The 15,989-nt window shown below is 44.5% G+C and overlaps 9 non-coding genes across 9 annotated transcripts; all 9 read left to right on the top strand.

Moving 5' to 3' along the window:
- Positions 1-676: 676 nt before the first annotated feature.
- On the top strand, positions 677-749 carry TRNAK-UUU (transfer RNA lysine (anticodon UUU)). Its single transcript has one exon. It is a non-coding gene; the product is annotated as a tRNA-Lys (tRNA).
- A 339-nt stretch (positions 750-1,088) lies between these two features.
- TRNAR-UCU (transfer RNA arginine (anticodon UCU)) lies at positions 1,089-1,179 on the top strand. Its single transcript is given in 2 exon segments — positions 1,089-1,125; positions 1,144-1,179. It is a non-coding gene; the product is annotated as a tRNA-Arg (tRNA).
- A 252-nt stretch (positions 1,180-1,431) lies between these two features.
- TRNAK-UUU (transfer RNA lysine (anticodon UUU)) lies at positions 1,432-1,504 on the top strand. Its single transcript has one exon. It is a non-coding gene; the product is annotated as a tRNA-Lys (tRNA).
- A 1,269-nt stretch (positions 1,505-2,773) lies between these two features.
- TRNAR-UCU (transfer RNA arginine (anticodon UCU)) lies at positions 2,774-2,864 on the top strand. Its single transcript is given in 2 exon segments — positions 2,774-2,810; positions 2,829-2,864. It is a non-coding gene; the product is annotated as a tRNA-Arg (tRNA).
- Positions 2,865-4,089: 1,225 nt separating this feature from the next.
- TRNAK-UUU (transfer RNA lysine (anticodon UUU)) lies at positions 4,090-4,162 on the top strand. Its single transcript has one exon. It is a non-coding gene; the product is annotated as a tRNA-Lys (tRNA).
- A 339-nt stretch (positions 4,163-4,501) lies between these two features.
- TRNAR-UCU (transfer RNA arginine (anticodon UCU)) lies at positions 4,502-4,592 on the top strand. Its single transcript is given in 2 exon segments — positions 4,502-4,538; positions 4,557-4,592. It is a non-coding gene; the product is annotated as a tRNA-Arg (tRNA).
- Positions 4,593-5,817: 1,225 nt separating this feature from the next.
- On the top strand, positions 5,818-5,890 carry TRNAK-UUU (transfer RNA lysine (anticodon UUU)). The gene has a single exon. It is a non-coding gene; the product is annotated as a tRNA-Lys (tRNA).
- Positions 5,891-6,229: 339 nt separating this feature from the next.
- TRNAR-UCU (transfer RNA arginine (anticodon UCU)) lies at positions 6,230-6,320 on the top strand. The gene is given in 2 exon segments: positions 6,230-6,266; positions 6,285-6,320. It is a non-coding gene; the product is annotated as a tRNA-Arg (tRNA).
- A 1,638-nt stretch (positions 6,321-7,958) lies between these two features.
- On the top strand, positions 7,959-8,049 carry TRNAR-UCU (transfer RNA arginine (anticodon UCU)). The gene is given in 2 exon segments: positions 7,959-7,995; positions 8,014-8,049. It is a non-coding gene; the product is annotated as a tRNA-Arg (tRNA).
- Positions 8,050-15,989: the final 7,940 nt, after the last annotated feature.

The raw sequence follows: 15,989 nt of genomic DNA, 5'->3' as shown, positions 1-15,989 counted from the left end.
GATTATCTTTTATCCAATTCAATGTTCAAAATGTAAGCTAGTGTCCGATTAATTTGATAAAGTTGGTCAACAACTTATAGGTCATCTTTTTATTTGTGAATCTCTGATCACCTTGTTGAATCAGGTCGGATCTCTGGTGCAATGGATTGCGGCTTGGAGTCCTAGGCGAATGTAGCAAAAGCATTCAAACGCTAAGGGTTCGAACACCAACTGGGTCAATTTTATCCCTCCTCTATTTTATAACTAATTGAAACAGTAACCAGCAATCCTGCTTCTCCATCACCAGAAACATTTACCAAAATGGCAGTGAAAGAAATTCTACTTAAACAGAGACTGTTTGCTTTGAAAATGTTTCATAGTCTATGCCCAAGAGGAAATTCCCAATGATACTGCTGAAAATGTAATTTAGGAGTTAGAAATAGTATTTGGCCCTTTATTAATTTCACAGTGTCATTTTAAACACGTGATTTCTATGTCATCCGAAAATGAGATAGTACAAATTTCCGGAGTTTTAATGGATTACGTGTGCTGCTGAAATTTCAAATGCTTAAAATATCAATTCATTATTAAACTCTAGAATATTGATTGCTAATATATGTAATTATATAAATATACAAAGTGTAGGTCAGTGTACGTCCACATTTGTTTAGCTGATTTTAAGGTAGAGTATAGCAGAGCCTGGATAGCTCAGTCGGTAGAGCATCAGACTTTTAATCTGAGGGTCCAGGGTTCAAGTCCCTGTTCAGGCGGTTGTTTCCTTTAAAGAAAAAGTACTCTAATTGTATGCTCTTTTTGTGGACCCCTGCATGACGAATAAGATATTCCATTACTAAAATTGCAAAAACGTCTTTCATGGAGTTGTGAAATACACATCTGTCTCACATATTATGTGCCATTTGACTAAACTTAAGTCGTACGTAGATTTACCAATGGTATCATGTAGTCTGAGACGGTGAATATCATTTCACCAATTCAATATTCAAAATAAAGCCATGGTTATAGTATCAAATGAACTTTATAAAGCTGATCAACAGCTAATAGCTCATTATTTCATTTCAGAACTTCTCTGCACCTCATTATAGCAGATTGGCTCTGTGGCGCAATGGATAGCGCATTGGACTTCTAGGTGAATGTAAAATAGATATTCAAAGGTTGTGGGTTCGAATCCCACCAGAGTCAGTTTTATCCCTGTTATCCTGTTATCCCAAGTACCAACTCATTATTATATTCTCTGTATTTAGTACTAATACCGGCAACCATCTTAACCCCTTGCGTGCTGATGACGAAACCGTTCCGTCATGACTCCGCCCGCGCAAGGCGGAGTCAGCACAGGCGGAAAATACGCCCCGCACGCAAGGGGTTAAAAAACGTAGTGATAGTTGGGACACTTCCTAATGTTGATAATGTCATTTTGTGGGGTGCTGCCTCAGAGCCTGGATAGCTCAGTCGGTAGAGCATCAGACTTTTAATCTGAGGGCCCAGGGTTCAAGTCCCTGTTCAGGCGGCTTGGTTAAAGAAAATGTATATCAATTGCATACTCTTTTCAGGATCCAATGAATGGGAATTCCAATTACAGATGGTTCAAAAAAGTCTTGATCGAGTCCTTACATACCCATCTGTGCTCTACTTTCTTTGACAAGGGTTAAGAAGACTTACCCAAACTGTATCATGTAGTTTGACATGTTGATTATCTTTTATCCAATTCAATGTTCAAAATGTAAGCTAGTGTCCGATTAATTTGATAAAGTTGGTCAACAACTTATAGGTCATCTTTTTATTTGTGAATCTCTGATCACCTTGTTGAATCAGGTCGGATCTCTGGTGCAATGGATTGCGGCTTGGAGTCCTAGGCGAATGTAGCAAAAGCATTCAAACGCTAAGGGTTCGAACACCAACTGGGTCAATTTTATCCCTCCTCTATTTTATAACTAATTGAAACAGTAACCAGCAATCCTGCTTCTCCATCACCAGAAACATTTACCAAAATGGCAGTGAAAGAAAGTCTACTTAAACAGAGACTGTTTGCTTTGAAAATGTTGCATAGTCTATGCCCAAGAGGAAATTCCCAATGATACTGCTGAAAATGTAATTTAGGAGTTAGTAATAGTATTTGGCCCTTTATTAATTTCACAGTGTCATTTTAAACACGTGATTTCTATGTCATCCGAAAATGAGATTGTACAAATTTCCGGAGTTATAATGGATTACGTGTGCTGCTAAAATTTCAAATGCTTAAAATATCAATTCATTATTAAACTCTAGAATATTGATTGCTAATATATGTAATTATATAAATATACAAAGTGTAGGTCAGTGTACGTCCACATTTGTTTAGCTGATTTTAAGGTAGAGTATAGCAGAGCCTGGATAGCTCAGTCGGTAGAGCATCAGACTTTTAATCTGAGGGTCCAGGGTTCAAGTCCCAGTTCAGGCGGTTATTTCCTTTAAAGAAAAAGTACTCTAATTGTATGCTCTTTTTGTGGACCCCTGCATGACGAATAAGATATTCCATTACTAAAATTGCAAAAACGTCTTTCATGGAGTTGTGAAATACACATCTGTCTCACATATTATGTGCCATTTGACTAAACTTAAGTCGTACGTAGATTTACCAATGGTATCATGTAGTCTGAGACGGTGAATATCATTTCACCAATTCAATATTCAAAATATAGCCATGGTTATAGTATCAAATGAACTTTATAAAGCTGATCAACAGCTAATAGCTCATTATTTCATTTCAGAACATCTCTGCACCTCATTATAGCAGATTGGCTCTGTGGCGCAATGGATAACGCATTGGACTTCTAGGTGAATGTAAAAAAGATATTCAAAGGTTGTGGGTTCGAATCCCACCAGAGTCAGTTTTATCCCTGTTATCCTGTTATCCCAAGTACCAATTCATTATTATATTCTCTGTATTTAGTACTAATACCGGCAACCATCTTAACCCCTTGCGTGCTGATGACAGAACATTTCCGTCATCAGCTACGGGTGAGCTGTGCTGATGACGAAACCGTTCCGTCATGACTCCGCCCGCGCAAGGCGGAGTCAGCACAGGCGGAAAATATGCCCCGCACGCAAGGGGTTAAAAAACGTAGTGATAGTTGGGACACTTCCTAATGTTGATAATGTCATTTTGTGTATTGCTGCCTCAGAGCCTGGATAGCTCAGTCGGTAGAGCATCAGACTTTTAATCCGAGGGTCCAGGGTTCAAGTCCCTGTTCAGGCAGCTTGGTTAAAAAAAATGTATATCAATTGCATACTCTTTTCAGGATCCAATGAATGGGAAGTCCAATTACAGATGGTTCAAAAAAGTCTTGATCGAGTCCTTACATACCCATCTGTGCTCTACTTTCTTTGACAAGGGTTAAGAAGACTTACCCAAACTGTATCATGTAGTTTGACATGTTGATTATCTTTTATCCAATTCAATGTTCAAAATGTAAGCTAGTGTCCGATTAATTTGATAAAGTTGGTCAACAACTTATAGGTCATCTTTTTATTTGTGAATCTCTGATCACCTTGTTGAATCAGGTCGGATCTCTGGTGCAATGGATTGCGGCTTGGAGTCCTAGGCGAATGTAGCAAAAGCATTCAAACGCTAAGGGTTCGAACACCAACTGGGTCAATTTTATCCCTCCTCTATTTTATAACTAATTGAAACAGTAACCAGCAATCCTGCTTCTCCATCACCAGAAACATTTACCAAAATGGCAGTGAAAGAAAGTCTACTTAAACAGAGACTGTTTGCTTTGAAAATGTTGCATAGTCTATGCCCAAGAGGAAATTCCCAATGATACTGCTGAAAATGTAATTTAGGAGTTAGTAATAGTATTTGGCCCTTTATTAATTTCACAGTGTCATTTTAAACACGTGATTTCTATGTCATCCGAAAATGAGATAGTACAAATTTCCGGAGTTATAATGGATTACGTGTGCTGCTGAAATTTCAAATGCTTAAAATATCAATTCATTATTAAACTCTAGAATATTGATTGCTAATATATGTAATTATATAAATATACAAAGTGTAGGTCAGTGTACGTCCACATTTGTTTAGCTGATTTTAAGGTAGAGTATAGCAGAGCCTGGATAGCTCAGTCGGTAGAGCATCAGACTTTTAATCTGAGGGTCCAGGGTTCAAGTCCCTGTTCAGGCGGTTGTTTCCTTTAAAGAAAAAGTACTCTAATTGTATGCTCTTTTTGTGGACCCCTGCATGACGAATAAGATATTCCATTACTAAAATTGCAAAAACGTCTTTCATGGAGTTGTGAAATACACATCTGTCTCACATATTATGTGCCATTTGACTAAACTTAAGTCGTACGTAGATTTACCAATGGTATCATGTAGTCTGAGACGGTGAATATCATTTCACCAATTCAATATTCAAAATAAAGCCATGGTTATAGTATCAAATGAACTTTATAAAGCTGATCAACAGCTAATAGCTCATTATTTCATTTCAGAACATCTCTGCACCTCATTATAGCAGATTGGCTCTGTGGCGCAATGGATAGCGCATTGGACTTCTAGGTGAATGTAAAATAGATATTCAAAGGTTGTGGGGTCGAATCCCACCAGAGTCAGTTTTATCCCTGTTATCCTGTTATCCCAAGTACCAATTCATTATTATATTCTCTGTATTTAGTACTAATACCGGCAACCATCTTAACCCCTTGCGTGCTGATGACAGAACGTTTCCGTCATCAGCTACGGGTGAGCTGTGCTGATGACGAAACCGTTCCGTCATGACTCCGCCCGCGCAAGGCGGAGTCAGCACAGGCGGAAAATACGCCCCGCACGCAAGGGGTTAAAAAACGTAGTGATAGTTGGGACACTTCCTAATGTTGATAATGTCATTTTGTGTATTGCTGCCTCAGAGCCTGGATAGCTCAGTCGGTAGAGCATCAGACTTTTAATCCGAGGGTCCAGGGTTCAAGTCCCTGTTCAGGCAGCTTGGTTAAAAAAAATGTATATCAATTGCATACTCTTTTCAGGATCCAATGAATGGGAATTCCAATTACAGATGGTTCAAAAAAGTCTTGATCGAGTCCTTACATACCCATCTGTGCTCTACTTTCTTTGACAAGGGTTAAGAAGACTTACCCAAACTGTATCATGTAGTTTGACATGTTGATTATCTTTTATCCAATTCAATGTTCAAAATGTAAGCTAGTGTCCGATTAATTTGATAAAGTTGGTCAACAACTTATAGGTCATCTTTTTATTTGTGAATCTCTGATCACCTTGTTGAATCAGGTCGGATCTCTGGTGCAATGGATTGCGGCTTGGAGTCCTAGGCGAATGGAGCAAAAGCATTCAAACGCTAAGGGTTCGAACACCAACTGGGTCAATTTTATCCCTCCTCTATTTTATAACTAATTGAAACAGTAACCAGCAATCCTGCTTCTCCATCACCAGAAACATTTACCAAAATGGCAGTGAAAGAAATTCTACTTAAACAGAGACTGTTTGCTTTGAAAATGTTTCATAGTCTATGCCCAAGAGGAAATTCCCAATGATACTGCTGAAAATGTAATTTAGGAGTTAGAAATAGTATTTGGCCCTTTATTAATTTCACAGTGTCATTTTAAACACGTGATTTCTATGTCATCCGAAAATGAGATAGTACAAATTTCCGGAGTTTTAATGGATTACGTGTGCTGCTGAAATTTCAAATGCTTAAAATATCAATTCATTATTAAACTCTAGAATATTGATTGCTAATATATGTAATTATATAAATATACAAAGTGTAGGTCAGTGTACGTCCACATTTGTTTAGCTGATTTTAAGGTAGAGTATAGCAGAGCCTGGATAGCTCAGTCGGTAGAGCATCAGACTTTTAATCTGAGGGTCCAGGGTTCAAGTCCCTGTTCAGGCGGTTGTTTCCTTTAAAGAAAAAGTACTCTAATTGTATGCTCTTTTTGTGGACCCCTGCATGACGAATAAGATATTCCATTACTAAAATTGCAAAAACGTCTTTCATGGAGTTGTGAAATACACATCTGTCTCACATATTATGTGCCATTTGACTAAACTTAAGTCGTACGTAGATTTACCAATGGTATCATGTAGTCTGAGACGGTGAATATCATTTCACCAATTCAATATTCAAAATATAGCCATGGTTATAGTATCAAATGAACTTTATAAAGCTGATCAACAGCTAATAGCTCATTATTTCATTTCAGAACATCTCTGCACCTCATTATAGCAGATTGGCTCTGTGGCGCAATGGATAACGCATTGGACTTCTAGGTGAATGTAAAAAAGATATTCAAAGGTTGTGGGTTCGAATCCCACCAGAGTCAGTTTTATCCCTGTTATCCTGTTATCCCAAGTACCAATTCATTATTATATTCTCTGTATTTAGTACTAATACCGGCAACCATCTTAACCCCTTGCGTGCTGATGACAGAACATTTCCGTCATCAGCTACGGGTGAGCTGTGCTGATGACGAAACCGTTCCGTCATGACTCCGCCCGCGCAAGGCGGAGTCAGCACAGGCGGAAAATACGCCCCGCACGCAAGGGGATAAAAAACGTAGTGATAGTTGGGACACTTCCTAATGTTGATAATGTCATTTTGTGTATTGCTGCCTCAGAGCCTGGATAGCTCAGTCGGTAGAGCATCAGACTTTTAATCCGAGGGTCCAGGGTTCAAGTCCCTGTTCAGGCAGCTTGGTTAAAAAAAATGTATATCAATTGCATACTCTTTTCAGGATCCAATGAATTGGAAGTCCAATTACAGATGGTTCAAAAAAGTCTTGATCGAGTCCTTACATACCCTTCTGTGCTCTACTTTCTTTGACAAGGGTTAAGAAGACTTACCCAAACTGTATCATGTAGTTTGACATGTTGATTATCTTTTATCCAATTCAATGTTCAAAATGTAAGCTAGTGTCCGATTAATTTGATAAAGTTGGTCAACAACTTATAGGTCATCTTTTTATTTGTGAATCTCTGATCACCTTGTTGAATCAGGTCGGATCTCTGGTGCAATGGATTGCGGCTTGGAGTCCTAGGCGAATGTAGCAAAAGCATTCAAACGCTAAGGGTTCGAACACCAACTGGGTCAATTTTATCCCTCCTCTATTTTATAACTAATTGAAACAGTAACCAGCAATCCTGCTTCTCCATCACCAGAAACATTTACCAAAATGGCAGTGAAAGAAAGTCTACTTAAACAGAGACTGTTTGCTTTGAAAATGTTGCATAGTCTATGCCCAAGAGGAAATTCCCAATGATACTGCTGAAAATGTAATTTAGGAGTTAGTAATAGTATTTGGCCCTTTATTAATTTCACAGTGTCATTTTAAACACGTGATTTCTATGTCATCCGAAAATGAGATAGTACAAATTTCCGGAGTTATAATGGATTACGTGTGCTGCTGAAATTTCAAATGCTTAAAATATCAATTCATTATTAAACTCTAGAATATTGATTGCTAATATATGTAATTATATAAATATACAAAGTGTAGGTCAGTGTACGTCCACATTTGTTTAGCTGATTTTAAGGTAGAGTATAGCAGAGCCTGGATAGCTCAGTCGGTAGAGCATCAGACTTTTAATCTGAGGGTCCAGGGTTCAAGACCACTTTTAAGGCGGTTGTTTCCTTTAAAGAAAAAGTACTCTAATTGTATGCTCTTTTTGTGGACCCCTGCATGACGAATAAGATATTCCATTACTAAAATTGCAAAAACGTCTTTCATGGAGTTGTGAAATACACATCTGTCTCACATATTATGTGCCATTTGACTAAACTTAAGTCGTACGTAGATTTACCAATGGTATCATGTAGTCTGAGACGGTGAATATCATTTCACCAATTCAATATTCAAAATAAAGCCATGGTTATAGTATCAAATGAACTTTATAAAGCTGATCAACAGCTAATAGCTCATTATTTCATTTCAGAACATCTCTGCACCTCATTATAGCAGATTGGCTCTGTGGCGCAATGGATAGCGCGTTGGACTTCTAGGTGAATGTAAAATAGATATTCAAAGGTTGTGGGTTCGAATCCCACCAGAGTCAGTTTTATCCCTGTTATCCTGTTATCCCAAGTACCAACTCATTATTATATTCTCTGTATTTAGTACTAATACCGGCAACCATCTTAACCCCTTGCGTGCTGATGACAGAACGGTTCCGTCATCAGCTACGGGTGAGCTGTGCTGATGACGAAACCGTTCCGTCATGACTCCGCCCGCGCAAGGCGGAGTCAGCACAGGCGGAAAATACGCCCCGCACGCAAGGGGTTAAAAAACGTAGTGATAGTTGGGACACTTCCTAATGTTGATAATGTCATTTTGTGGGGTGCTGCCTCAGAGCCTGGATAGCTCAGTCGGTAGAGAATCACACTTTTAATCTGAGGGCCCAGGGTTCAAGTCCCTGTTCAGGCGGCTTGGTTAAAGAAAATGTATATCAATTGCATACTCTTTTCAGGATCCAATGAATGGGAATTCCAATTACAGATGGTTCAAAAAAGTCTTGATCGAGTCCTTACATACCCATCTGTGCTCTACTTTCTTTGACAAGGGTTAAGAAGACTTACCCAAACTGTATCATGTAGTTTGACATGTTGATTATCTTTTATCCAATTCAATGTTCAAAATGTAAGCTAGTGTCCGATTAATTTGATAAAGTTGGTCAACAACTTATAGGTCATCTTTTTATTTGTGAATCTCTGATCACCTTGTTGAATCAGGTCGGATCTCTGGTGCAATGGATTGCGGCTTGGAGTCCTAGGCGAATGGAGCAAAAGCATTCAAACGCTAAGGGTTCGAACACCAACTGGGTCAATTTTATCCCTCCTCTATTTTATAACTAATTGAAACAGTAACCAGCAATCCTGCTTCTCCATCACCAGAAACATTTACCAAAATGGCAGTGAAAGAAATTCTACTTAAACAGAGACTGTTTGCTTTGAAAATGTTTCATAGTCTATGCCCAAGAGGAAATTCCCAATGATACTGCTGAAAATGGAAAGGGGCGACCACTCGGTCCCCCCGAACGTATGGATGAGTGCCTCGATCCCCCCGGGAAGCCATTTTTGGGCGGGAGGCGCGTCTCGGCTGGTATGCCCGAAGCGGCGTAGCCGGGGCGCGCCTTTTCCCGCCCTAGAGTGGGCTGGCCTAGACACCGACGCAGCCAGCCACGCCCCCGGGGCGGGCAGGGGCGGGTTTTCGCCCGCCCTGAAGACGGATAAAAGAAGGCGCAAGACCAGAAGACGTCCTCTTGTTCTTGTGCTCCGAAGCTGCACCTCCTCGCTACACGTGAGCTCGGGACGGAACGAAGAGCAATTTTGAGCGTTTTGATCTTTTTCTTTGTCTTTCAGAGACTTCGTCGGAGAGATGCCCAAGAAAGGCCCAAAGAGAATGACGACCGAGCAGATGGTTCGGGCCCTTTTTAAGGATATGTCCGACATAAAGAAGCGGCTGGCGGAGCGAGATGGGGAGGAGGGATCGGGCCAACCACCGGCTGGAGGGAGACCTAAGAGAACGAAAAGGGTTCCAGCTGGGGGGGACGCCCCGGCTCCCTCTGCCCCGCTCGAGGCGCCGACCCCAGTACCGATCGAGGGGAATCCAATCCCCGTTGTCGTCACCCCGACACCTAAGGAAGACATGCCCCCCGAGCTGGCAGCACAGCTAGCGGCATGGTTGGGGGATAGCAGTGATGGCGCCACGGCTGCTGAGGCACAGGCGCTGATCAAAAAACTTCGCGAGAAGAAGGTGGCAGCTAGAGTGGCCGCACCGTTGGCAGGGATAGACAAGCCGCAAGCGGCAGAAGCTGCGTCCGGTTCAGGTAAGCGGCCATTGCCGATTGCACGGGACGAGTCAGCACCCTCTCGTAGAGAGAGATTGGGACGGCATGTGCCTTTAGCCATAAAGGAAAAGATCTGGGCAGGGGAATACGTGAATATTTTTTCCTTGCTTGTTGATCATTACGATGTGGAGCATGTAAAAAGTCAGAAGGACCTAATGCATCCGAGTGTTTGGCGCGCAAAAATGGCCGCCTTTAAGGTAAATGAGAACATTGGGAACTGGGGCAATGCCTGGGGTATTTTTACGTCGATTTTGGGGGAACGTAGGCCTGAGTTGCTTCCTGAGTTTCCCGTTTACCAATCACGAATTATGGGTTACTCGACGGTGTATCAAGGTAACCATTGGTTTTGTTATGATAATCTGTTCAGGAAGGAAAAAGAACATAACAAGAGTTTGACCTGGGATTGTTACGATTCTTTAACGTGGGATAAAATGAAAGAATCAGGAATGTTACGAATGCCATTGGTCGGGAGTAATGTCGTTGACTACTCCCGCCAAAATGTGGGGTCGCCCTTTCGACCAGGTACGAGCACCGACGACCAGTCGAGGCCCGCAGGTAATAACGGGAGAAAGGGTTTCTGCTATAACTTCAACAAAGGGAAATGTACCAGGCCTCCGGGGTCCTGTAAATTTAAACACGAATGTAGTACGTGTGGGTCATCCCATCCTGAGTCAGCGTGCAGAGCCAGAACGGGTGAGAATGGGGGCAAGGGAGGCGCCAAACAGGTCTAATTTAGTCCGAGGGGCGCCTCTACCGACCCCGATTGATACCTTGGCAATGATCCCTTGGCTCAGTGATTACCCCGATCGTGCGTCTGCCGGGGTGCTGCGGAACGGTTTTACACATGGTTTCCGCATCCCGGTAGGGGACTTTCAGGGTGTAGGGATTTGCAAGAATCAGCTTTCTGTTTTACAACATTCATCTGTGGTGCAGGAAAAAATTCAGAAAGAGGTTAGCCGGGGACGGGTCGCTGGCCCGTTTAGTGTACCCCCGGTACCGGATTTTGTTTGTTCTCCATTAGGGGTGGTCCCCAAGAAGGACCCAGGTGAGTTTCGTCTGATCCATAATCTGTCTGCGCCACACGGCCTTTCGGTGAACGACGCAATTGATCCTGAAGTTTGTTCGGTGCGATACGCATCGTTTGATGAGGCAGTGGCCATCTTGAATCGCCTGGGGCCCGGGACGTTGATGGCGAAATCCGATATCGAGTCAGCGTTCCGGTTGCTCCCGGTACACCCAGACGACCAGCGTCTTTTGGGATTCGGGTTCCAGGGATCATTTTACATGGATAAGTGTATGCCAATGGGATGCTCTATATCATGTGCCTATTTTGAGCGATTCAGTACTTTCCTGCAATGGGTGTTTACTAAAAAGACGGGTTTTCGAAATGTGATGCACTACCTTGACGACTTTTTGTTCCTTGGCCCCGCCGGAAATCCCGAATGTGCCCAGGCCTTAAATGAATTCTGTGGGTTGATGGGTCATTTTGGTGTGCCGTTGGCACCGGGTAAAACTATGGGTCCCACGACTTGCCTCGAGTTTTTGGGGATCGAGTTGGACTCAAGGGAGGGGTGTTTCCGTTTACCGGCTAGCAAAGTGTTACAATTCGGGTCAGCCCTCCGAGTATGTTTGAACACACCCAAGGTTACACTGCATCAGTTGCAACAATTAGTGGGGAAGTTGAATTTTGCCTTGAGAGTAATCCCAATGGCTCGCCCTTTTTCCCGCTCCATTGCCCAGGCGATGATCGGCCTGAAGGAGGGTCATCATCGCACGAGGTTATCGGCTGAGGTCCGCCAGGACATGCGGATATGGTTAGCATTCCTGGCGGACTTCAATGGCCGAGTCGTCTGGAACAAGCCAGCCGTGTCCTCGGAAGAGCTTGGGCTATGGACGGATTCAGCAGGAAGCATAGGGTTTGGCGCCATCTTCGGCACGAGCTGGTCTGCTCAAAGATGGCCCCTATGGTGGCACGAGAAGGGGCTAACGAGTAATATCGCTTTCCTGGAATTATTTCCCATTCTCGTTGCCCTGAGAACCTGGCCAGAAGGTTTCAGGGATCATTCTGTAGTCTTTTGGTCCGACAATATGACCGTAGTAGAGTGCATCAACAGTCAGTCAGCCCATTGTAAATTGATTTTGAGGCTGCTCAAAGAAATTGTCTTACTATGTATGCAACTGAACGTGGTTTTCAGAGCAAAACATGTCCCAGGGGTGATGAATCAGGCTGCTGATGCACTGTCTCGTTTTCACATGCAGGCTTTCTCGGGTTTCCTTCCTTCAGCGGACCCGGAGCCGGCACCCTTCCCCGAAGCTCTCTGGTCTCTCGGTGCCCCGAACTTCGTCACCTCGTGGGAGAGAGTCTAGCACCCAGGACAAGGAAGGCATATGAAGGGGCGTTCCAGGCCTATTTAGCCTTTTTGGGGGCAGAGAGAGGGGGTCTTTGGGGTCAGGAAGAGTGGGTAGTACTCTTTCTTATGTCTTTACACAGGGCTGGGAAATCGGTGGCTACGGCCCAAAGGCATCGTGCCGCCATTTCCTTTGTTGCCAGGGCCCATGGCATCCTGGACCCAACAGCGTCTTTCACAGTACAGAAAGCGCTGCGGGGGTGGCAACGCCTAGAGGGTCGCAGAGTAGACGTGAGGCGACCGATAGGTCTAGACAGGTTGTCCCTGTTACTGGCCATGCTCCCGAATACATGCTCGTCCCCGTTTGAGACCTGTTTGTTCCGGACTGCATTTACGCTGGCGTTTCACGGGGCTATGAGAGTTAGTGAGCTGGTTGCAAGGAACAAACGGGATGTGACGGGGGGTTTGTGCAGGGAGCATGTTCAGATCAGGGGAGACGCGATGATTGTCTCCTTTCCCCGGTCTAAGACTGACCAAGATGGGAGAGGTGACTGTACGATCATTCGCAGGAACCCCGAGTCATCCATGTGTCCGGTACAGTGCTTAGAAGATTACCTAGCACAGAGAGTGGCAGCATGGGGGGGGACATTGTTGAGGCATGCAGACGCCACCCCGCTGACGAGGTTTCAGTTTCAACGGGTGCTTGCAATGGCCATTGCCGCAGCGGGCTTGGACCCGGGCGAATTTGGGACCCACTCCTTTCGTATAGGGGCTGCCACTGAAGCTACAGCCAGGGGTCTTAATGTAGAACAAGTGAAACGCGTGGGGCGTTGGTCCTCCAATTGTTATAAGAGGTACGTGCGATTGCACATGTTGTGAAGCTGTATTCATGTACTCACGCCTCTTGTCTTTTGTTTATTTTCAGTTGTGCGAGCTTACGCGGCAGGGCAAACTGAGCAGTCGACCCAACACCAGGCCAGCGGTCGCACGTCACCGGCTGTGAAGAAGGAGGTGTGGGTCGTGGGCCACTCATACGTGAGACGGGCCGCAGACGTATTCAAAGCAGGTGACATGATTCACATAGCTGGGGAATACGGGTACAGAGTGTCCTTCTACGGAAGGGGCGGTCTCTGTATTGACCAGTTTCAGGAATTTTTTGAGGGCCTGTTAGGGCGGATGAGGTCACCGCCGTCCATAGTCATAGTACATTTGGGGGGCAATGATTTGGCCACCACCGGTAGACGACTGCTCCTGGAGGCTATGCTTTCCACGGTAAGTTGGTTAGCGAGGAGAGTTCCGGGGTGCCTAATTGCGTGGTCTCATATGATTCCACGAAAAGTGTGGCGGGGGGCTATCTCGATCCCTGCTTTGAATCATTCTGTTAAAAAGTTGAATAACAAAGTAAGTAGGTTGTTCCGGTCCAAGACATTGCATTCAATCTCGCATAATTGTATTAATGATGATAATATGTATCTGGGGGATGGTGTGCATCTGTCGAGGGCGGGGAACGAGTTACTCATAGGAGACTTCCTAGCCTGGTTAAAATCTTTAAAGCATGACCTATAGGTAGGAGTTTTGTGGGGGGTCCGGATAGCCGGTCAACTATCCGGACCTGTGGCGGTAAGGTCATGATCGGTGAGCACTAATTGGTAGATCCCTATGAGTGGGCGTCACCCAACACGGATGGGAGCGCTCGGGAGAGGTGGCCATTGGCCCCTCAGTGGGGAGGCGGTCCCGTCTAAGGGCGGGTCGCCGGAAGTAAAGGAAAGGCGGTCAAGGCCCATTCCTTTGTAGGAGGGGTTACAGCCCCCTCCTGGGGAATTTCCCGGGGCTAGTGTCATCTGCGACGGCAGATGCGGTAAGTTGTGTGGGGTGGGGAGAGGTCAACGATACCTTCTAGATACCACACACAAGTGTTCGAACGACCTTTAAATGGCGTCGAGTCTTAAGTGCCCCCGTCAAGTCAAGGGAAATTGTTAGTAGTTGCACTTGTGGTAAGCCCCTGTGCCATCGCCCCTCCTAAGTGGGAGGGGTAAGTCTGGTTAGGGATCTTGACACCGGTTATGACCTTGCCGTTGGCCCTTAAACGTTAGGATGTACAATTTCAGTGTTCTTAGAGAAATGTTTTGTAGGATGCTAGTTCGGCTAGGAGAACCTCTGTATTAGAGATTATGTTAAGGTTAGCCAAACATCGTAATGTGATAATGAAATTGTACATAACATGAAACGTTTAATGTTTTAAATTTTTTGTTTTAATAAATACGGCCGGGATGGTCACTCCATCCCACATCCAAAAACTTTAAGAACAGTTTCCGGTTTCCCTTCCTTTTGGGGATTGTGTTGAGAGGGGGTGGCGGGTATCTCAGCCATATGGAAAGGGGCGACCACTCGGTCCCCCCGAACGTATGGATGAGTGCCTCGATCCCCCCGGGAAGCCATTTTTGGGCGGGAGGCGCGTCTCGGCTGGTATGCCCGAAGCGGCATAGCCGGGGCGCGCCTTTTCCCGCCCTAGAGTGGGCTGGCCTAGACACCGACGCAGCCAGCCACGCCCCCGGGGCGGGCAGGGGCGGGTTTTCGCCCGCCCTGAAGACGGATAAAAGAAGGCGCAAGACCAGAAGACGTCCTCTTGTTCTTGTGCTCCGAAGCTGCACCTCCTCGCTACACGTGAGCTCGGGACGGAACGAAGAGCAATTTTGACCCACCCACCAGCCCCTGAGGACAGCAAAGTTGTTGTGCAATAAAGTGAATTGATAAGTTTGTTTTCCGTTTCGTTTACAGGCTATAACAGTATCAGTTTGTGGTTAATAAAGAGGGTGAATATCGTTTTAGGTTGTTACGATTAAAATGATTTGATGTGAGGTTGAATTTTTTAGCATGTTCCTTCGGTCGTAGCGACCAATGTTTTCATAGGTTGAAGAACTGTCGTATTTATTTTTGGTAGGCGGTAAGGTCATGATCGGTGAGCACTAATTGGTAGATCCCTATGAGTGGGCGTCACCCAACACGGATGGGAGCGCTCGGGAGAGGTGGCCATTGGCCCCTCAGTGGGGAGGCGGTCCCGTCTAAGGGCGGGTCGCCGGAAGTAAAGGAAAGGCGGTCAAGGCCCCTTCCTTTGTAGGAGGGGTTACAGCCCCCTCCTGGGGAATTTCCCGGGGCTAGTGTCATCTGCGACGGCAGATGCGGTAAGTTGTGTGGGGTGGGGAGAGGTCAACGATACCTTCTAGATACCACACACAAGTGTTCGAACGACCTTTAAATGGCGTCGAGTCTTAAGTGCCCCCGTCAAGTCAAGGGAAATTGTTAGTAGTTGCACTTGTGGTAAGCCCCTGTGCCATCGCCCCTCCTAAGTGGGAGGGGTAAGTCTGGTTAGGGATCTTGACACCGGTTATGACCTTGCCGTTGGCCCTTAAACGTTAGGATGTACAATTTCAGTGTTCTTAGAGAAATGTTTTGTAGGATGCTAGTTCGGCTAGGAGAACCTCTGTATTAGAGATTATGTTAAGGTTAGCCAAACATCGTAATGTGATAATGAAATTGTACATAACATGAAACGTTTAATGTTTTAAATTTTTTGTTTTAATAAATACGGCCGGGATGGTCACTCCATCCCACATCCAAAAACTTTAAGAACAGTTTCCGGTTTCCCTTCCTTTTGGGGATTGTGTTGAGAGGGGGTGGCGGGTATCTCAGCCATATGTAATTTAGGAGTTAGAAATAGTATTTGGCCCTTTATTAATTTCACAGTGTCATTTTAAACACGTGATTTCTATGTCATCCGAAAATGAGATAGTACAAATTTCC

The sequence above is a fragment of the Lissotriton vulgaris genome, unplaced genomic scaffold, assembly GCF_964263255.1.
Source record: "Lissotriton vulgaris unplaced genomic scaffold, aLisVul1.2 SCAFFOLD_1527, whole genome shotgun sequence".
Lineage (NCBI taxonomy): Eukaryota > Metazoa > Chordata > Amphibia > Caudata > Salamandridae > Lissotriton > Lissotriton vulgaris.
Note: the sequence above shows the minus strand (reverse complement) of the source record. Positions and strands in the feature narration are given on the sequence as shown.